The sequence below is a fragment of the Bubalus bubalis genome, chromosome 5, assembly GCF_019923935.1.
Source record: "Bubalus bubalis isolate 160015118507 breed Murrah chromosome 5, NDDB_SH_1, whole genome shotgun sequence".
NCBI classification, from domain to species: domain Eukaryota; kingdom Metazoa; phylum Chordata; class Mammalia; order Artiodactyla; family Bovidae; genus Bubalus; species Bubalus bubalis.
Genome location: NC_059161.1, coordinates 15,595,285 through 15,618,697, shown reverse-complemented (window position 1 = coordinate 15,618,697; position 23,413 = coordinate 15,595,285). Strand labels below are relative to the sequence as shown.

Genomic DNA, 23,413 nt, shown 5'->3' with positions numbered 1-23,413 from the left:
TTAACAAACATTTGCTGATTGAATAATCATGAAATAAGTGAAGGGTAAATGGGTATACCTGAAGCACTTATTGAGTTCTCTCTGGAGGGTAGGATTATGGTGATTTTTATTTCCTTCATACTTAGCTGAGTTTCTACAAGGAATATGTATTTATTTTGAATAATTAAAAACTTGCTTTAAAAGTTCATAGTATGGATTTTTAAAACTCATACATGTCTGAAGTGCTTGCTCTGTGACCTTCTGTTACTTCTGAGGATATCAGTTCAGAGGGGACCCTCATTGCTTTGCCCTCAAGAAGTCTGCGTTGCCAGTCACTGTTCTGACCCATGAAAGGATAGATGATACAATATTTATAGAGCCAACATTTATAGAGTCTGGTCTATTCAGGGTAGCTTAGTGAAGGAAGGAGAGAAGTAGGGGAAACAAAATCCTGTTATCCTCAAGGATCCTTTTATACAGAGTTCTATGTAAAAAAACTCGCACACATCTTAGTTATATACTTCTTTCATCTTACCATAACCCACCAGGTTCCTCTGTCCATGGGATGAAGGTATTAGGAATGACCTAAAAACACCAAAGGTTGACTACATTTGGATAAATCCAGCAGATGGATTTGCACTCCCAACTTTAAGATGGAATGCAAAGAGGAAAAAAAAAAATGCCCACCAAATTTGAGATTTAACTATACACTTGAAAGAACAGCTCATACCATGTGTCAGGCTATACACAAAGTTTTTTATGTACACTGCCTCCTCATTTTATTTTTCTTTTATTTTGACAACACGCCTATGAGATAGAAACTCCTATCATCAATCCCATTTTACAGATGAGGGAAGGAAGGCTGAAAGAAATGAAACAAGTCATTTAAGGTAAGAGATGATGGCTGGCAGTGCCTCCTTGGAATCCTAGTTAGCCTATCACCTCTTCTAAACTACTCCTCTTCAGGAGGCTAGACCAGAAAGACTTCTGGTTCCAAAGAGAAAATGTGGATAAATTTTAAAATGGAATACAAGGGGGTTTCAAAAACAATGTGATACCAGCCTTTTAAATCGGAAAAGTGAGAACACTGGGAAACCATTTTTTCCCCCTTCCCCAAAAGACTGACTTCCTCGCTATTCTGGGTGGGTTATTAACTCATGTCATTAAATTATGAATCTGCTTTTCAGTTAGGTGTCTCATCACTGTCACAGCTCTGATGTGTCCTTTTCCGGTTTTCAACTTCATCTTGGCCCAAAGAGAGAAATGATTCCGTTGTGTGTGTGTAATCCACGGGGCCCAGGGAGGATCTTTTTGCCCCTTTTGTTTTCTTGGGTGTCCTCACTCCGGAGGCCTGGCATTCCTCACGCGTCTAGGGCAAATGCAAGAGCAGCGAAGCGCGGGGAAGCTACACAAAAGACCGCTATCATGTTGAGAGATCGATTCAGTGCGCACACGAAACACCCAATGTGACCAGGAAAAGGAGAAAACTACCTTTTCCCAGAGGGTGAGATTGGTTGACCTCTTGTGGGTGTCCACAAAAAAACCCAGTAGGTAAAGAGGTGGGCGGCGATCTTTGTAGATTCCCCAATCATCCCAAACGCGCCAGAAGGCGCGGCCTCCGCCCTTTTAGTCCCAAGAGGCCGGGAAGGGCAAAGAGGGGGCGCCGGGCACGAAGTCTCAGGCGGTGTCTCCTTCCCTCCTCAGTGCAGCTTCTGTCCAGTGGCCGATGCTTCATTCATCTTGCAGACGCCGCGGCTCCCGGGCAGGGTGGAGGAGGGTTGGTGGCCGCGCCGGGCCGGGGAAGCTGGGCAGCGCCCACCGGTCCAGCGAAGGGAGGGGCTGCGCGGCGCGGATGCCCGGCCTCGCCTTCCCCTGCTTCCAGCAGGCGCAGCCCCTCGGCTGGACCCAAGGTCTGGCTTGGGTCTTCAGCAGAGCTGGGCCGTCCGGGTCTCCGAGCAGTCCAGCGGCTCCTCCCAGGCCATCGCCCGGGTGTCAGGCCCAGGACGCAGCTTTCCCGCCGGGGTCTCCCCTCCAGCGGCGGGGTGCGCGCACACACACACACACACACACACACGCCCGTCCTCGCCCTCGATTCCTCTCTGCAGCCCTGGCAGTCGCGCAGTCCCGGTCCCTTCCTCCGGGGTGCACGGCCCCCGCAGGCCCCTCCCGGGGGCGAGGCGGGGGGCAGGACGCGCGCGGGAGCCGGGCGCGGGGAGGGGCCGGCTCTGGGGGAGTGTCTGGCTGCCCCCGCCCCTCGAGTGAGTGACTGGGCGAGGAGGTCCCCTCCCTCCGTCCCCCTCCCTCCTTCCCGGTCCCCTCCCTCCCTCGCTCGCCGCCAGCCCCGGCTCGCTCCCTGCCCACTCCCGGGGGGGACGTTCCGTGCCGCGGCCGCCGCTTCTTTCACACTTTAGTTGGGAGCCGCGCGCCGCGCTCAGTTACTGGAGAGAGCTGGCCGCGCGCCGCCGCCTCCAGCACGCACGCACCCGGGCAGGGCTTCGGGGGCTTCGGGGCTCTTACCCCCGGCCTCGGGAGGAGGGGGAGACCGGGACTCACCGTCGGGAGGAGGAGGAAGACAAGGAGGAGGAAGGAAGAAAACCCGTGAGGAGGACCGGGGCGGGGGGCGGGAGGCTTGCCACCTTCAGCCCCCCCGCGAGCGCCCAAGGTAAGCGGGAGCCCCCCGCCGGCCCGGGGGAGGGGGGAGTTGGCGGCGCGGCTTGGCCCGGCTCCGCTCCGGGGCGCGCCCGGGTGGGCTGGGAGGGAGGCCTGCGGGTGCCTGCCGCGCGGCGGGGATGGAGCCGCGGTCGTGGCGCTGCCGGCGCGCGGCCCGAGCCGGGGCTGCTGCTGCTGCTGCTGCTGCTATTGCTGCGGGGCTGGCGGGGACGGAAGCTGGGGTGGGGGAGCCGCTGGGGGCGTCTGCTGGCCGGGACGCAAGGGCTGGGATGCGGTTGGGGCTGCTGACGACTTTCGTCACATTGAGGCCTGGGTGGTTGGGGTTCGACACCCTTGCTTTCCCACCCGTACCACCCCCCCTCCCCCACCGCCGCCCTCAGCCTTTCCTGCTCCTCTCGAGCTTTGCCCGTAGCCGCCGTACTTTTGCAAGCCAGAGCTTGAAAGCAAAAACCAAAATGCAGAACCTTTGCTCACTCTCCGAGTCTCTCCGCTCCGACGGATTTATGTGTTTGTGTGGGTGCTGTGATCCCCCGAATTTCTGAAGTTTTGACCTTTCGGGGAAGGGGGCTGACTTGTCTCGGTGCAGCGGTTTGTCCACCTCGATATATTTATTATTCGTGCCCAGGCGAGGCAGCCGGGGAGTGGGGCGCTCCGTTATTGTACCGGGGGAAGATTTCACTCCCCTCTGCGGGCAGTTCGCGAAGTGCGGCCGCCTGCAGCTGCCTCTGGTCGGCTGCTGGGTGTCCTTCCCCTGCCTTCCACCCTGCCCCCCACCCTCTCCTCCGACGGATTTTTTTTTCTCCCCTCGCTTACTGTTTGTGCGAGAGAAGCCCTCTCATCTCCCATTCATCTCTCTTTCTAAGGCTGTGGATTGGCTCAGGCACGATGATAAAAATTGGGGTGGCTTTTCTCCACTCCAACAGTTGCACGGTCAAAGGTAAAAATATATGCACATAATCACGCTTTAATCCTGGGAGATGACAGGCACCGTTCGAGATAGAAGTGTTTGGTTTCCGGTAGGACGTTGACGACCTATGTATAAGGTAGCTCCGGTCGCGTGTGGGTTAGGAAAATTGTTTTTAAATAGATAGTTGCTTCTGTTGTGGCTGGAAGACAGCCTTAAGTTCAGCTATCGGAGCAAGTCTGAAAGGGAGCCAGCTTGGTCACCCAGAACTTCAGGAAAGACACACATGCTCTGACTCAGACTTTGGGAGGGGGACTAACACACCATAGATTCCATGGAGTACTTTTTTTTTTTTCTTTCTTTTTTTTAATTTTAAGGAAACAGTTGGGCTGTTCGGGGAAGTGACAAGTTCATTACACAGACAGATATTATGAACACTTCCTTACTTCATGGGCTGGGCTCACCTTCTACCTAATGAGAATAATCTTTCTGTTGGTAGAATTGGGATGTATCAGGATAGAAAAAAAAAAAAATCATGGGTAGAGTTGGTCTGGGGTGCTCTAGCTTTCGTCCATCCAAGTACTAACCAGGCCCAACCCTGCTTAGCTTCCCAGATCAAAGAAGATTGGGTGCATTCAGGGCAGTATAGCCCCAGACACTATAGCTTTCTTAGGGGGGAGAAGGTAATGTTTCTTAAGCGTCCTTAAGTCCAGGGTGCTCAAGTTGGGGGATTTCTCCCCTTTTTCATACTTCTAGAGCTGGATTGTAGGATCAATGGAACGTGTTCTGTGTTGGCTGTTTGGAAATGCAATTGATCAGATGTGGAAATTAATTTAGGCTTGGTTATTTTTCTTTTGCTGCCTATAAAGGAGGAAGTGCTGGTGATGGGACAGCTGAGTGTATTTGTCTCTGCATTAAGCCAGTGCTGGGACTAGCACTTCACAGATCAGAAATGCAGTGTGGAAATCCTCCTCTAGTGTTTCCTGCTGTGCAGACTGGGTTCTGACAGCAGCTCAGGATGGCTGTTCGGAAAAGCATTGAAGACAAGCAAACTCAGCACTTGGATGAACAGAGGGCTTCAAGAAGGAGTGGGGTGCTTCTGTTGTCAAGTTTATCTCCTTTAGGGCATTTTTCCCAAGAAAAGTTGGCCCTGGTTGGTAGGGTGGTCTTATAGCCAATGCTGATATTTCATTCTAGAAGGACCCTAAAGGTTCTAGGTTCCCTCTTCAGCTGACTCAATTGAAAAACTGGTCGAGTTCTTTGGGTTCTTTGCTAGTGCTTTTTGTGTTCTTCATCCTTTCACCCCTGATCTCACTTTATCATCTAGCATGGATTTCTGGGGGGGCTTCCCAGGTGGCCCTAGGGATAAAGAAACCGCCTGCCAGTGTAGGAAACATAATGAGACACCAGTTCGATCCCTGGGTCAGGAAGATCCTGTGGAGGAGGGCTTGACAACCCACTCCAGTATTCTTGCCTGGAGAATCCCCTGGACAGAGGAGCCTGGCGGAGGGACACGACTGAAGTGACTTAGCATGCACGCACACATGGATTTCTGGGAATTGATAGGCTATTGTCTGAAGTGGTTTGAGCTTCTTGAAGCATCACAGGGTATAAATCAAAAGCCTTTTCATTAATTGGTACTATTTGCTGTGACTCTACTCTACCCAAGAGGAAGGTGATTTCCCCCATTGTGAGTATCATTTCCAGGTTGATGGTGCATCAGTGCTGTGTTGATTTTTGACCAGGCAAGACTTGACTGTCACTTAGTGACTTGCTCCAGGCTCCTAGTAACCACCCCCACCCCCCCTTTTTTTAAAGGGGAAGTCGTGCTTCTTTTTTTTAATTTTATTTTTGGTTGCACTGGGTCTTCATTGCTGCAAGTGGAATTTTTCTGGTTGCCGCGAGCAGGGGCTACTCTTCATACTCTTCATTACTCATGGGCTTCCCATAGCGTTGGCTTCTGTTGTTGGGAGCATAGGTTCTAGGGTGAGAGGCTCAGTACTTGTGACTCACAGGCTTAGGTGCCCCATGGCATGTGGAATCTTCTCACACCAGGGACTGAACCCGTGTCCCCTGCATTGGCAGGCAGATCCTTATCCACTGGTCCTCCAGGGAAGTCCTGGCCCCTTTCTAGTAGCTGTTTTCTGTCAGGGAAAGAAACACCCCAGGTTGGAGAAGGAGAAGTTTGGCATCTCCCTTTATAACAGGAGTGGGCAGGATATCATTCACCGAGGGTCCTAAGTGTGGTGTAGCCAACTTCACAGGAACTTATCAGTAGAACCTGGAGCCCTGAGAGGCACCAGCAAGTACATTTTGGGCCATCTGAGATTCCTTCTTTGGAATTATAGAAGTCTCAAGAGCTTGAGAGAAGTAAAAGTTGTGATTAATTAGGTTCTCGTTAAAACATGAAAAGCAGATTGCAATAAATCAATGTAAAGTACTTGGAAAACTGAGAAGAGGAGAGAAGGTCTCAGGGAGAAGGTGTGCATGCAGGGAAAACTGCTACCCTGAAACTGTATTTTAAAATTCGTGACAGTTGTGATTTTAAGAGATCATAATTCAAGAGCTTATCTGAAGTGACATGTAAATTATATACATACATATTTTTAAAGTAGGCAATTATTTAGCTTGACTCCCTCAGTTCTGAAGTTTAATTTTACAATTTACACTGGCAACAAGAAACAACTTGACATGCTGTGGTTATGCAATCAGGACAAGAGTGGTTGCACGTCAACTGGGCGAGGATGAACCTGGAAATGAACACACAGCAGTGTCTGCAGTAAGCAGGTAGTGAGTGCCTTCCCCTCCTTTATTATTATTATTATTTTTTTAATTCAGTGTGTTCCTGGAAAATGCATTTCCTTGGTTGCAGGCTAGTCACATAATGTCAAAGATTGCTTTCTCTCTATACTTATGAAAGGAGATGCAGCTGCCCCAATCTGAATGGAAACTAAGATGAACTGACCAAACTAGGTAGTTAGAGGCAGACTATCTTGCTCGTCTCTGCAGCTTCCTTGGCAGCTGATGGATTACCTTGCGCTTACTTGCAAGTCACTCAATGAGTGATTGCACTGAATGGAATTCACCTAATTAGTTAAGATCTGTAACGTGTCAAAAACCTCCTTGGAAATACATTAGATGCAGATTTCCATTTTCATAAATCAGTACGGTGGTTTATCAAGAGCTCCATATTATGCTGCAGGTAGGATTTTTCAATGTGGAAACATGTTGGACAGAAAAGTAAAGATATCAAGCATAATGTCTTCTCAAATTACTGGAATTTCTGCTTAGGATCATCTTCATTTGGAATATATATAATATTTGTATTTGACAAATATTTCTTCACTCCTGATTGTGACTCTGGTCTTCATCTTTTTTTTTCCCAGGCATTCATTGAATAACAATGCTTCATATTTAAAGGGTGCTTTATAGTTTTCATGTACCCTTGTCTTACTTGACACCATGCTGTGGTTATAACACGCAAGGTTTTCCTCCTGGGATTGTTCCCAGAATGTGCCTGCATCAAGGAGTGGAGAGAGGTCCTGGTGAAGCTCAGGTCGCCCCCCGCCTCTTGGTTTACTGGATTTTCCCAAGGGAGGCCATCGTGGGTATTCACTGCTGTTCCCTCTAAAATAACGTAAAACGAGCAAAGGTGAGACCTTGCCTCATGCAGCGAGCACACTCAGACTGCCAGCATTCATTCTGCGCCTCTGCCCCGGCATCTGTCTGTCCACTCTCCCTAGGCTGCCTTTTACGTTGCTTCGCCAGACGTCCCTTTCACCTACATCTCCTTTCTAAAGCGTTTCTGTGCCATAGATGTTCATCCATAGGCCTCCTGCTTCTTCTCCCACCACCTTACTTTTGCCTGCAAGACTTGGCTTGTGCGTGTCGCAGTGATCTTTCCCAGTCCTTTCACTGTGTTTCCAGGCCCACTTTCCCTCTAATGGCGCCCACCTCTCTGCAAAAGGGTAGGCTTTCTGCTTCCAGCTGCTTCTCCTGTCTGCCCTCAGGGCCCCTCTTCCTTGTCCTACTTTGCCCCACATGCCTCCCTTATTACCTCCGCCCACTTCTCTCCATCAAGCCCTCAGATCTCCCAGCCCATGCCTGCCTCTGCCTGTTTCACAGGCTCACACCATATCAGCAGATGTGTTTACAGCATTTATGAGTTGAAGTCCACAGGCTCTGTACCTTGTAGAAAAATGGAGTTAGAACATTCTCAAGTTTGGGAATCTTTCTGCCTTTGTTTTCACTTTTTTCCCAAAGATATATATATATATATATATGCAGTGGTTAGTTGCTCAGTTGTGTAGTGGGTTGCCATGCCCTCCTCCAGAAGATCTTCCCAACCCAGGTATCAACCTTCCCAACCTAGGTCTCCCGCATTTACCATCTGAGCCACCAGGGAAAGGGATTCTCCTGGGCCAAAATCTGAAACTCACCAGGACAAGGAACTCCTTTCTATGTCTGTTCCATTTTCTTCCTTCTGGAATAGGAATGTCTATAACTATTACCATATGCCTGTCCCATCACTGCATATATATATATTGATATATATAGAGAGATGTGGACCATTTTTAAAGTCTTTATTGAATCTGTTACAGTACTGCTTCTGATTTATGTTTTGGTTTTTTGGCTACAAGGCATGTGGGATCTTAGTTCCCCGGCTAGAGATCGAACCCGCACCCTCTGCATTCAAAGGCAAAGTCTTAACCTCTGGGCAGGGAAGTCCTTGTTTTCACTTTTGATTCCACAATGTTTTTGACTTTTAAAGACTCTTAAAACCCTTTAATAAAGCTGAAGCACTTTGCCTCATCATTTCATTTAGCTTTTACATCTTATGTTAGATAATAGATAAATATCTAGGCGATTCTTGTTATTTTTAAAATTGGATGAACATACCTTGAGCAGCATTTCAGAAATTTTCATAATGACACTGTTGAAAGGCTCTCCTATACACCAAAATCTACTTCTGGTCTTCCTTGGTGGCTCAGTGGTAAAGAATCCACCTACAATGCAGGAGATGTGGGTTCGATCTCTGGGTTGGGAAGATCCCCTGGAATAGGAAATGGCAACCCACTCCAGTATCCTTGCCTGGAGAATCCCATGGAACCTGATGGGCTACAGTCCATGAGGTCGCCAAGAGTCAGACACAACTGAATAACTGAACGCACAGATACATTTATACTAAGCAAGGATTCTTTAGCTAAGACCTGACATTGTTGCTTTCCCTTATCAGTTTATCACCTGTGTGGCCCTATTAGTAGGGTCATTGGGAGAAAAAGTATTAAACTGAGGACTACTACTGGAAAAACACAGCCTATTGACTCATTACGTATGACGAACTTGGATTGGTCTTTTTATAAAACTACTTCAAAAGTAGATCCAGCACTAGTTACGCAATATCCTGAGGGCTCTAGGGCTTTTGGAAGAAGGTGCTTTAAAGCAGAGCAGGGAGAATGGTTTTTAAGGAAGAATTCCTCCCTGTCTTAAATGGATCTGTGTTTTATTTGAGTGCCGGGGACATTGCAGTAGTTTCAGTTCCATATATTAGGACATTTTCCACCTTCCTTGATGACATACGATTTTCCCTGCCAGAGTAGGGTAAGGAAGGAGAAGGAGGGGTTGGTAGTCTTTGCTGGAGTGTGGGGACATTTTTCATACCCATCATCACAGATTCTGGTGGAGTAGGGTTCGATCCCTGAGTCCGGAAGATCCCCTGGAGGAGAGCATGACAACCCACTCCAGTATTCTTGCCTGGAGAATCCCACTGACAGAGGAGCCTGGTGGGCTATAATCCACAGTGTTGCAAAGAGTTGGTGACAACTTAAGCAACTGAGCACACACACAGGCGAGACCCACTCAGCAGTCCAAGAGATGCAGTATTTATCATCACAGGAACTCCGAAAAGCTTATCCCTGAACCCCAGAGTTGGCATGGAGGCCTATACTGGTTGTTTACAGTATAGGGTAACCCCTGTGTTAACCCTGTGATTTCTTTCAGGAGAGGGTTGAAAGGCCAGATGTGAACTAAGGAGATGCTGCGAGGCTGCCCTGCTGAGATTTGTAGAGAACTTTTCAAAGACACAGATAATTAATACATGCCGAGGGGTGACTTCAGCAGTTCTATCTGAAAGTTCTGCCAACAGCAATTTTCCTAAGATAATTTTGTAACAGTTCTTCCAATTAAAAGGTTATAAAGGAGCCAGCCACACATATCTCTATGTCTCAGGCAGATACTATTACTATTTTGAGGAAGGAGGTGAGAATCCAGGAACCTCTTTGTTTTGTATTTACTGAAAATTCAGATGTTCTGGTCTCCATGCCAGGAATCCATGACAGTCTAGGGACAACTCCCAAAACAAAGTTTCTGCTTACCCTTGGTGGCCGCTCCAACACGCACCCCCACCTGGCCTTGGGCTTCCCTCCCTCTGCCGCTTCTTTTCAGGTCCAATCCCTTCTCCTCCAAAGAGCTTCTTCTCTGACCATCTGAGTGGTGTCTCCCTTAGCTTCCATGAACTCCTGCAGCACTTGCTAAGTCACTTCATTTGTGTCTGCCTCTTTTGCGACCCCATGGTGTGTAGTCAGCCAGGCTCCTCTGTCCATAGGATTTTCCAGGCAAGAATACTGGATTGGTTAGCCATTTCCTTCTTCAAGGGGTCTTCCCAACCCAGGGATAGAACCCATGTCTCCTGCATTGGCAGGTGGATTTTTAGCCACTGAGCCACCAGGGAAAAGGTCCTGCAACACTTATTTGATGTTTATTTCTTTCATTATTGGTTTTGATCTTGATTTATGAGTTTTTGGTCACCCCAGCGAATCATCAGCTCTGTCATGCCCACTGGGTCTTAAGGGTATAACATGCAGGGTAAATAGCTGTTGGTTGATTGACAGCTGGTTATTGGTCTGAGGCTTAGAATTTTTCTCTGTGAAGACCTTGCTCCCATTTAAAACTTTTTAACCAAATGAGGAAGTGGAGTTTCTCAGGGATGAGAAAAGATAATGGGAATTTTTTTGATTCCTTTGTTGGCCAAGGTTAAAGCATCTAATCTGTCTTACTCATGAAGATAATGTACTAAACAAACATTTGTTGATGATACTTTGTGTCATCTCTGTGCCTGGCACAGGAGAGATGCTGGAGATACAGATAGAAAGGCCTGGCCCTGACTTTGTGGACTTCTCAGAAAAGCATGGCAAGTGTCAGGCAAACACATGATGTGGGGAAGAATCAAGGTGCTTTGGAAGCTGGGGGAGAAAGCAGTCGACTCTGTCTAGAGGTTGGCTGACTGGGTACTCTGTCTCCCTGGGACAGTCCAGGTCTGTGCCCTTTGTTCAACTTAGTTATTAATGCACACCCTTTGCCCTCAGAAGTCTCCCAGTTTGGACAATAAATATTGATAAAAGATCCCCATAGAGAAGTCACAGAAGGGTTCGCAGAGAAGGAGGTACTTGGGATGACACTGAAAACCACACAAGGGTCCCCTAGGGTATTGTGTACATTTCCTAAAGTACTGGAGGACCAGCATTGGTTTGCTAATCATTTTTCCTCATTTTACTGTGGATTTGCATACTGGTTCACAGACTGGCATTTGGGGATAAAGGGATTTGAGGATCGATGGAAGGTGAAGTGGCTTCCCAGGTGGCACAGTGATAAAGAATCCGCCTGCCAAGTAGGACATGTAGGTTCGATCCCTGGGTCAGAAAGATTCCCTGGAGAAGGAAATGGCCACCCACTCCAGTATTCTTGCCTAGGAAATCCCATGGACAGAGGAGCCTGGGAGCTACAGTCTATGGGGTCTCAAAGAGTCAGGTAGGACTGAGGGACTGAACATGTCCGCAAGGAAGCTGAAGTTGGGCATTCCAGCAGAGTTCACACACTAATGTGGAGACAGGTGGATGTAGGTCGTTGTGGCTTGGAGCACATGGAAGATGAGACTGATGAACTATGCAAGGCTTCATAGCTCAAGAGTTTGGACTCATAGCCCGAAATAAGATGCATTGAGAGACAATGAGAGATTGTAAGCAGGGGGAGACATAATTTGCATGATAGATGGTTCTTTTGTGAGTGTGGGTAAAAGACTGGACGGGAACTGAGAGAGTGACCCCAGGACACCTACGGCACAATTGGGCCCCAGCACATTTTTGTTGAATAAATGAATGAGAGAGGTTTTGAATATGTGGTAATTGAAGCTACATAGCTTTATGAGAGATTGCTCGGGGAAAGTAAATAGAAGGAAAACACTGAACCCTAAGTTCCAGGGAACACCAACTTTCATGGGCTGTGGATGGAAAGGATAGTGGATACTAAAACTGGAGGCTCTCATCGTGGCAAGAAAACCAGGCAAGTGGTGTCAGGAAGAGAGGATGGGTGTGTGCTTCACACTGTCACATGAAGGAGTAAAATAGCATTGAAGACTTTGTCTCGGAATTTACAATTCTGTTATAAAAATAGAAGTGGAAGTATTTACCTTATGGCAGATATCGAGACATAGGTAATTGGTGGGCCAAAAAGTTCATTTGGATTTTTCTGCAAGCTATTATGGGAAGCCCAAATGAACTTTTTGGCCAGCCCATTACTTAGCATTATAGAATTACTGTATTCATGCTGCATGCAAGGTATGAAGTTTTATCATTGTTAGTTTTATACATTGGGATTCTGAGGTTTACCTTATACAGTTTATGCCAGTACCGGGTGTAATAAAGTCTGAGGCCATGTTCTTGGAGGATGATGGAATTACACAATGTTTAATCATTGTGAATTTACAAGTGTGCATAGTGATATATATAAAGGGGTTAAAATACATGGGTGTTTACTTTGTACTGGATGTGGAGCCATCCATGGGGGAGGGACACATCAAGTTACAACATTGTTACAAAGGATGGCTAGTTGTAGAAGCCAGGCTGGGTAGCAGTGTCACTGAGGTTTGTGGTAAAAATAAGAGGCAATTGTTGCAGAATAGGTTGTTACTTGTCCTCAGTCTCTACTGAGACCCCAGGTAGAGGTGGGGCGTGGCATTATAACATATTGGAGGGAACTTGGGCTTTGGATTCAGCAAAAATTATCCCATTTTCACCATTTCCTAACTCTAGCTTCCTGGTCTTGAATAATTATGGTAATAATTGACAGTAGTAATAATAAAAGCTAACATATATCGAGTGCTTACTCTGCATCCAGGTGCTGTGCTAAGTACATTACATGCACTGTCTTTAATGCTTGCAACAACCGTCCGAAGAACCTATGACTATTACCTCCATAGATAAAGCAGAACTGAGGCTTAGGGGTCTCTAGGACCTTGACCAGGATATTATAGCCAGTAAGTGGTGGTGCTGAGACTGGAATCCAGGCTCTCTGATTCTTGGGCAAGAGTCAAGCTTCCAATTATCAACTCCTGGGCAGTTCTGTTTTCTGCCTTTCCCACTGCACATACACATTCCCTTCTCTTCACCTACTGGTTCTTTTTCAAGTAAATTGGAGACATTATGTCTTCTTGTCTGTACATACTAGATTATAGTTGTAAATGATAACAGCTTTTTTTTCTTTTAATATAGCCAAGTATTATCATTCCTTAAAAATATTAACAATAATTTCTTATCTAGTCAGTAATCATATTTTCCTGGTGGGCCCATATATTTTTTAATGATTAATGTATTTTATTCAGAATCCAAACAATATTCACACTTGAGAGATGCATCCTTCTTTCTTCATAGACTTCCTTTCTCTATTTTGGTTTTCCCTTGTGGCTCAGCTGGTAAAGAATCCACCTGCAATGTGGGAGACCTGAGTTCAGTCCCTGGGTTGGGAAGATCCCCTGGAGAAGGGAAAGGCTACCCACTCCACTGTTCTGGCCTGGAGAATTCCATGGACTGTGTGGTCCATGGGGTTGCAAAGAGGTGGACACAGCTGAGTGACTTTCATTTTCTCTATTTTCCCTCTTTTTATTCTTCCCTGGCAGTTTATTTGTTAAACAGACTTATCCTGTGGGGTTCTCTAGAGTCTGCAGTTTTCATCTTCATTTTAGTATTCTTCACTATATTCTTCAGTTTCCAGTATTTCCTGTAGTTTGATCGAGACTGGAAGCTTGATCAGGTAGTTTGGTAGGAGTACCTCATAGAAAGTGCTCTGTGGGAGGCACATGTGCCTTTTTGTTTATCTGTGCGGTTATGACTCCCTGGACTAACTGGGTGGTGATGGGGCTTCCCTGGTGGCTCAGTGGATAAGAATCCACCTGCCAATGCAGGAGACATGGGTTCAGTTCCTGATCCAGGAAAATCCCACATGCCCCAGAGCAAGTAAACCCATGAGACACAGCTAGAGGCTGCACTCTTGAGCCCATGCTCTGCAACAAGAGAAGCTGCAGCGATGAGAAGCTTGTGCCCTGTAACTAGAGAGTGGCCCCCGCATGGCACAAGTAGAGAGAAGCCCACGCAGCAGTGAAGAACCAGCACAAAATAAATAAATAAATAAATAAATAAATATTTTTTTAAAGAAAGACTAACTAGTGGATTTAGGTGTTGTCAGCCTGATCTTTCCATTGGAAAGCTTCCCGAGGCCCTTCAAAAACCACTTTGGTTATTGCTTAGATATATTATTTCAGAAATGGTTGAAAAATGATAATATTCTGTCATCTCTTCTGCATTTGGTTAGCTAGAGTTTTTCTATCAAGAAAAGATTTACCACATCAATTATTTGGTCACTTCAGGGTGTAGTCCAGCTAGGGCAATTAATGCTCAGTTTTATTCCCTCTATTTTAAATAATGTTCAGAATTATGAGTTGATTTTCTAACATCTTTCAAAGAAGACCAATGGGAGTATCATTATGAACTCGTGGATTTTAACACAATTCATGTGTTTATAGTCCTTTGCAGTTATTTCTTTTGAAGTTCAAGTTATCTTTGGCCCAGAGGAGAATCTTTAAATTGGCTTCTGAATCCTTTTGACATGACTATACTGGTGTTTGAGGATGTCCTTACTTTGTGGTATGGCAAAGATATTTCAGAATTCTCTAGTACATTTCCTGTCCCAGATCTTTTTATTTCTAACTGATATTTAGAGACCACAATACAGGTGTTAGGAATTCTTTTTGCCTTTGGACTCGTCATTGTTCCTAGGTTGTTCAAGTGGACAAAGTTAAAAAACATAGATATGTATGTATATCTAGCTACTGAGACATGGAGATATATATATATGTTTGTGTATGGATATGTTTTTGTAAAAATGTGTGTGTGTATGACGTGTGTATGTTTGTGTGTGTGTGTGTGTATGCATATTGTTTCTGTTTAATATAAGCAAGGGCTTCCCCAGTGGCTCGGCAGAAAAGAACCTGCCTGCCAGTGCAGGAGATGCAGGAGACATAGGTTAGATCCCTGGGTTGGGGAGATCCCTTAGAGCAGGACATGGCAACCCACTCCAGTATTCATGCCTGGAGAATTCCATGGATGGAGGAGCCTGGTGGGCTACAGTCCATAGGGTTGCAAAGAGTCAGACATGATTGAAGTGACTGAGCACACAATGTAAGCAAATATATCTATTTTTTCCCTTTTTTTTCTAAAAGGTAGCATACTATAGTTACCCACCTTGCTTTTTGCACTTACTGGTATTTTTCAGAGATCACTCTGAAGCCATATATTAATATAAACATTTTTCAGTAACTTTTACAACTGCAGAGACTCCATTGTGTAAATATACCAAACTTTATTTGTTTGGCTACATGGCTATTTTCAGTCTTTTGCTTTTACATTGTAATGGGAATGGTTTGTTTTTGGTGGTGGGGGTTTATTTGCAAATCAAACATAAAGCCTGAATGGTTAAGTTTTTCCTTAACTAAATGGACAGCTGAATGAACAGTGCTGCAGTGAATAGCCTTGTGAATATTTATGTACGTATTCTTGCCAGTTTATCTTCCTAGAAGTGAAGTGGGATTGCTGGGTCAAAGGATAAATGGATTTACAGTTTTGTTTGATATCACCAAAGTTCTTTCTGTGGGTACTGTACAATTTTGCATTCCCACCAGCAGGTAATGAGAGTTCCCTCTTATCCCACAGTAGACATGTTGTAAAAAACCTTTGGGTCTTTGCCATTCAAACGGTGAGAGATGATACTCTAGTGTAATTTTAATTTGCATCTCTTATTATGAGCTAGTTTGAGTTCCTTTTCTTATGTTTTGGGGCCATTTGCATTTCTTTTTCTGTGCACTGTCTCTTCATATTTTTGGCCATTGTTAAAGGATTTTAGGTCTTTTTCCCCTTTATTTATGAAGCTTTTTATATATTAGGGACATTATGTAGTAGGCATATCATCCCTAATATTTGACAGTTTTCCCCACTTTATCATTTGTCTTTTTCCTCTGATTATGGTTTTTCTAATGTAATTTTTTCCCTTGACTTACTCAGTTATATCAGTCTTTCTTTATTCCCTCTTGGATTTGAATCATGATGTAGAAAAACTTCTAGATTGTAGAGCAGCACCAATAAAAACATAGTAGGAACCATGTATGGAAATTTTTAGCAGCCGAAATAAAGCAAATAAAAAGAAAGGTGTAATTAATTTAATAATATATTTCATTTAATCTAATATGTCAAAATATTGTTATTTCAACAAGTAATCAGCATTTTAAAATTAGTAATGAGATATTTTACAATTTTTTCATGCTGAATTTTTCAGAACTGATGTGTGTTTTATACTATAGCACATCTCAATGTAGTCACTAAATTTTCATTGTAAATACTTAATCTGTATGTAGATTTAATAAAATTTAAAGTTTAAAAGTAAGTTCACATAACAAAGTTGTTCCAAGTGTACATAAAAGTCTTTCAATAGCTGTGTTGAGTGTCAGTTTTTAAATTTCAATTTAAATTATTTAAAAGAAATTAAAACTGCAAATTCAGTTCTTAGCACGTTTCAGGTGCTTGGTAGCCACGTGTGGATAATGACTACCATCTTGGACAGCACAGTTATAGGATAGTCAGTGTATTTTCTTGTAGTACTTGTGTGGTTTAATCATTAACATTTAAATCTGTGACCATTGGAATTTATGTTGGTGTATGGTATGGGGAATGGATCCAATTTTCTTTTTTTTCTAACATGTTTATTTTGAAATCACAAACCACTTATTTATTAAAAAATTCATCTTTTCCCCACTAATTTGAGATGTACCCCTATCGTATAGGCTTCCCTGGTGGCTCAGATGGCAAAGAATCCACCTGCAATTTGGGAGACCTAGGTTTGATCGCTGGGTTGGGAAGATCCCCTGGAAAAGGAAATGGCAACCCACTCCAGTATTCTTGCCTGGAGAATCCCATGGACAGAGGAGCCAGGAGGACTACAGTCCATAGGGTTGCAAAGAGTTGGATGGGATGGAAGTGACTAAGGACAGCACAGCACACTTACCATATATTTAATTGTTATAAGTAATTAATAAGCCAAATTTCTGCATTTTCTATTCTCTTCTGTTAGTTTGTCCCTGTATATTCCAATACCCTACTATTTTCATCATAGAGAACAGATAAATATATTTTAATATTAAAACCATGTTGGAATACCGTTTCATAATAAGCAGATTAGTAAATGTCTGTCAGCATTAAGCACTGGGCAAGAATGTGGAGCAGAGGGAACGTATACATACATTGGTGGTGACAGTATATTTTGATATATGATTTTGGAAAGGAGTTTGGAATGCCCTGTGAAGTGGTCATCCCCTGACCTTCGCCTTCAGGATAGCAGAGCAGATCCAAACCTGGAGTGGGAGTGGTTTTGTCTAGTAACTTCAGTTTGCCATTCTAATATTATCAATTTTTATAGGAATTGGATTGTGAAAAAGGTTGGAAAGCAGTGCCTTAGAGAAACTTACACATGTGCAAGAATGCTCAGAGATAGCAACCCTATTCATAACAGTCGAACGCTGAAAACAACTTTTATGGTAACAACAGTATACTGAATACAGAAACTGTGATGTGTTTATAATAGTCCTGAGAGTAACCTGCAACTGTGTGTAACAGTATGGATGAATCTCACAAGTGTAACATTGAGAGGAAAAGGAATGTAGAAAAATGATATAGTGTGATCCCATTCATGTAAAATTCAAAAAATACTCAACCAAAGCAATACATTGTTTAAGGACTGAGTCATATATGAGATGACTAAAGAAAAGCAAGAGCACTATTAATATAAAGTGCTGGAAGATAGTGACTACTTCTGAGGGCAAAGAGGAGGGGCAAAGTCACGTGGAACTTTGAAGGTGTTTACAAGGTTCTGTAAGCAGGTTCTATATGTAGGTAGGTACATATACATTTTTGTTTTTATACATTAAATTGTATGTGTGTTATGTGACTACTATTTTATAATAAAACAGAAACAAAACAACAGCAAAATTCCAGACTCAGGAATAGGCTAACCAAAATTCAAATAATTAAATTTATGCTCGAGGAAAACTTTAGATGTAAAACACTTTGCTCTTTCCGTCTCTTATTTAGTGGCAGTAACTTTTGAATTGGCTGGCAGAACAGTTGAAGACAGATCTGCTTTTATTGTCTGGGTCAGGCAGCAGGAAATATATCGTTGGGTTCTACACAAAAGAGTCACTGTCACATCACCAAGTACAACTACAGGTAGACGTTTCTTTGAGGCAATTTGTTTTGGTACCAAGCAATTAATTTTGGAACCATTTTTTGCATTTTAACCCATGGCCAGCTTTAAACTTTATTCAGAGAGAAGATTTTTGAAGAGACAGCATCATAAATAGCAAATGTTTATCAAGTATATGCTATACACCAGATGCAATGTGTACATTAAGTCATTTAATCCAGATAACGGTCTCCTATTAAGCCATACAGGTTATACATATTGCCAGAGAGTCAACACAGGAAATACATGATGAGATTTTCATGAAAGCTTGTCTGACTCCAAATCCATATTCCAAAACAGCCTTTTAACAGCTTCAGAGCTAATAGAGCCTTTACTGAGTGCAGTGCATCCTAACTCATTCCAGAAAGAGTATTTCTAGCCTTAACATTTCAGAGAGGGAAGTGCAGGTCTTCAGAATGTCTGTGATTTTTAACATCTGTTTAAGTTTGCTGTCTTCGGTAGCATTAAGCCGCTACTCTTTACCCCTCTGTTTGATGGTCCTTTCATAGGCTTGGTGGCCGTAAAGAATTTGATTGACTGGGCAGTGGAAGGCCTGCCAGGGTTTCTGTTGCTTTTCTGATATGAACTCTTTCTTAATTTTGCATCCCCAGGATTAGCCCAAACCTCAATACCTCTCTTCACCATGCCTGTGCAAAGCCTTTGCAGCCTATTGCACCTTCTGGCATTAAGATTACATGTATCTCTTTCTCCAACTTGTCAAAATTTTAAAACCTTTCCCCCCCCCCCCCCTTGGTTCTTCAAGAATTACCTTATATATCCCAAATTGTGCTTTCAGCAAGTGAAACTTATTCCTGTTCTTTTATCTGAGTCGTTATTTGGCATGTTATTATCAGACCCAGCACTGATAATTGTCATTATGCTTTGAAGTTACATCATGTTTAGCTTCAGAGTTCCCCCATTCTTACCCCGTCTTTCCACTGGTATTTTCTGGAGAGAACACAGCTGAGGAAGGCAACAGGGTGGGAAGGAGTATTCGAATGAGCATTTGGTTGCTAGGTAACCTGGCTTACTCAGGATTTGTGACTTCCTAAAGTTATGTAGAAATTAACTGCAGAGCTATTTGGAATCTCTGTCCAATGGCACATTCCTCTTTAGATTAGTGTGCATTCACTTTGGAGCTGACAGTAGCTTCTAAATCTACACAGCCTCTTTCTCTAGGAGCTATTAGACTTACTCTTTCAAGGGAGTGAATATGGCAAAAAAAAAAAACAAACACGCTTTTTTTATATAAATAAAAATGAGGTCAGTGTACAAGTGAAGATGGTGAATCCCCATCACATCCTGTGATCTGTGGATGTGTGAGTGCCTTTCCAAGCCCTGGGAGGATAGTTTTCATAGTGATACTGAAGCCAGCCTTGTATCTTCCTTCTGTCTTCATTATATTTGAGTTTCCGCCAAGTTTGCTTTAGGTTCTAGTGTCAAGAAATATACTTGTCCTTTGTGTAATCTCCAATGAGAGTTATATGGTGTTCTATGTGAAGATAAAATAGCTTGTATGTGTTTAGATATTTCACTTTTTAAAAAGCATAATATCTAAGATTAACAAAATTTAAAAGGAACCAAATAGAATTAAATAAGCTCCTATGGTTTGCAAGGAAGTAAAGTGAGTATGTCCAGAAAATGAAATGCATGTGGGATTTATACTGGTTTTCTACTACTTGATTAGATCCTATAATGATATGCTTTGAGGGCTCTTCCTTGGATCTTAGATGTTGTCAGCCACAAAGGTGGGATCAGAGTGAGGGTGAGGGAGTAATAACCTTGAAACGAAATAAAAAGAAGCAGTGGTATTTACGGTCAAGTGTTGTTCTTTGGAAAATAACATTTATTTTCGAACTTGTAGCAGGTTATTTGTTAAGTGGCAGAGAGGATCCGAATTCTGAGGGAAATTCAGTTCAGATAGCACTGCTTATATTAGAGAAGGAAATGACAACCCACTCCAGTGTTATGGCCTGGAGAATCCCAGGGACAGAGGAGCCTGGTAGGAGGCCATCTATGGGGTCACGCAGAGTTGGACACGACTGAAGCGACTTAGCAGCAGCAGCAGCAGCAGCAGCATTGCTTATCCTCTGCACGCAGCCTGAAGATAACCTTGTAATTTACAGCAGCACATTCAGACTGTATCGTCCTGATTGCTCCTTTAAAGGCCTATTCCGGAAGGACTTGAGACTCTCTCTCTGCTACTTTGTGCTTTAATGGGCCAGCTGCCTGCATGTGAAAGCAGAAAGGGAAACTTGGAGAGGCTGTAGTCTTTTGGATGCTTCCTTGAGATTGAGTGGGTTTTTTCCTCCTTTCTACACTGCCCTCCTTCCTCTTTCTCTATGTAGTTGATGTGGAACTAACACATGTGGCTCTAACGTTTTATATGTTTAAAATGGGTGGGAAAAAAAATTAAATACATGCCTAAATGGTATTTCCCATAATTGAATGAACTACAGCTCCATTTGGTAACATTTAATGTGAAAAACTCTGAGAATCTCTCAGGTTAAGATTTTCTCTCTAAGCTAAACAGAACTTGCCCCAGGTCACAGCCTGTGCCCTGCCACCTCCACCTAGCGCCGTGAATGCATCTATTAAACAAATGCGTGCACAGCAGTTCAGAAATCCGCAAACGCTGTTTTCTCTCCCTAAGTAAATAAAACACCGCGTTGGCCAAAAGGGACGTTGGGAACTGAAAACCCGAACGAACATTTTGGTCACCCCAGTGCATCATCTTGGGGTATTTTGATAGCTCTAAGCAATCTCTTACCTGCTTACCTTTGAAGTATCTTGCCTTTTTTAGGGCAGATGGTGGGACTAGGGCACTTAGGGAAATGTGCCAGGTCTCTAGCAAATCATTCATGATGCCAAATGAACATGGTATTTGACATGGCTATTTATTTATTTTTTATCAAGTGTAAAGAAGTCTTAAAATAAAGTTATGTCTCTTCCTTGCATTGATAAGTCATGATGAAGCCGTGAGAAAGTCGAGATGAAGAGGACTCGGTCTTGTTTGTGCTGCATGGGTACAGGGATTCCATAGCAGATGTACTGATGGGTGTCAGGTGAGGAAAAGAGCCATGACCTTCCAAGAGTAGAGTTTAGAAACCATGGAGTGGGCCACGGGGAGTTGGAATTCTCATTTTTACTTTTCACTAGACTGGTTCTCCCTTTGTTACCTATGGTCAGCATAAGAAAGAGCAGTTGGAGAATTAATAACTCAGTGATCATTATTAATACTGCGACAGGGCAGCTAAGAAGGAGAAACATGTCCTAAATCGAACTTGTAACAGTTCAATATTTCCTTGCTAAGTGGGTAGATGACTCAATGCACTTGGTATAATACATTAGAATTGCTCTATTAAAACTGGAAAATGTGTCTTAATATTGTAACATCACAGTCAGGAATGGTTTATTTTTGTTGGTGGTAGTTTATTTCCAAATCAAACATAAAGCATGAACTGAAACATTACTTGTCACTTACTGGACAGACAGCTGAATGAACAGAGAAAGTAACTGAATTTATTCTACAGCTGCCAAAGCCCTGGGTATGGCGGCTTTGTGCTTGTTGGCAAACCCTGCTGCCAAAGAGACTTTAGAGAGACTTCAGTGTCTCAACAGTGGGACCCACTCTATTGGCGAGAAAATACTGCTCTACTGGGCTTTTTATTAACTTGAAATTTTAAATTCATCATTCCTTATTTTGAATCCAGTTCAACAAAGGGTTAGTATTTGGGTCCTTTGCTAGGCCCTGAAGCTTTGCTAAACTGAGCTATAGGTTAAAATGTTTATCATCAAAGAGGAAATTTTGTCTATGTTAGGTATTTGTGAGGAATGAGAAATCCCTGATAAGCGCTGAGAAATAGGAATAGTCAGCTGCTAAAGAGATAGAATGAGAAGGCACATCCCCCTGAAGGCTTTACCCATCCTTTGGGGATAGTCTGACCTTTGAAAAAGCTTTCCTGGTCAGATTTCACCACCTTTTCTCTTGCATCCCAATCTGATGAAGTCTCATGCATAACAAAAATGGCACATTAGGGTCCTTTTATTTAATTCTGACAATGCCCCACTAGAAAATTGTAGAACAAAGTCTGTTCCTTAGCCACAGGGCTATTCTTCCAGTGACCTAATGGGTTTGAATGTTAGTGCTCTTTCAGTACTAGACTACTAAGAGTTATTTCAGCTGAGAAGGTGAAATATGGGTAGTTTCCATCTATTCAGCACTCTTTGTTTTTTCATTCTTACACAACTTTCAAAGAAAGTTTCCTTTGGTATTTGTAGTGTTGGGATGACCCACGGCCAGCAGTTGGCCAAACTGTTAGCTGTAGTTTTGCCTTGGGCCAGGTGAGTCACAGCTGGGGGGCCAGGAATCTGCTGTATGTATTTTTCAGTGAGTGGGCTCTTGTGTTGGAATACACTAAGGTCAGAATTGATTCTGACCTTCAGCCTTTGTAGAAAGAATTATCTCACAGTTTTGGGAAAAAGTAAATGAAATAGGTTAGTGGTGGAGTGTATGTGGGCTATGGAATGTGGACTTGAGATGGGGGCTAGGACATGACCTGCACATGGGTTTTTAACACAACACCTTTTCAGGTCTCTGCTCAGTCACTTCAGCCATGTCCAATTCTTTGTGACCCCATGACTGGAGTCATCTGTCCATTGGGCTCCTCTAGGCAAGAATACTGGAGTGGGTTGCCTTGATCTCCTCGACCCAGGGATGGAACCCATGTCTCTTGCATCTCTTGCATTGCATGCAGATCATTTACCGACTGAGCCACCGGGGAAGCCCCGCTATTGGAATAAAGGGATTCATAGTGGATTTTGGTGAATTAAAACAGAAAGAGCAAGAAAGTGATCTATACCAAAGTAAAATGATCCTCTTAATCATGAATTAGTAGCTCTTTTGTTGTTGTTTAGTTGCTAAGTTGTGTCCAACTCTTTGTGACCCCATGGACTGTAGCCTGCCAGGCTCCTCTGTTCATGGGATTCTCCAGGAAAGAATACTGGAGGGGGTTGCCATTTCCTCTGCCAGGGGATCCTCTCCACCCAGGGATCAAACCTGCATCTCCTGCATTGGCAGGTAGATTCTTTACCGCTGAGCCACCACTTTGCAGAGAGAGGATTTCAGTCCACCTGGCCTACCTCAACTTTGAAGATGACTGTCTTCCTAGCACACTGCCTGGTTCACCGCAGGCCTCAAAAAAATTGAATTAAATGCTATGGTGACTCCAGGGCCTCTGGGTA

General features: G+C 43.7%; 1 protein-coding gene across 1 annotated transcript in view; it reads left to right on the top strand.

Moving 5' to 3' along the window:
* Window positions 1-2,287: 2,287 nt before the first annotated feature.
* Window positions 2,288-23,413, top strand: part of C5H1orf21 (chromosome 5 C1orf21 homolog) — a 242,451-nt gene continuing 221,325 nt past the window's right edge. The window contains exon 1 of the mRNA XM_025285492.3: window positions 2,288-2,641. The gene's annotated coding sequence lies outside the window, so the exon portion shown is untranslated. The remainder of the gene's footprint in view (window positions 2,642-23,413) is intronic.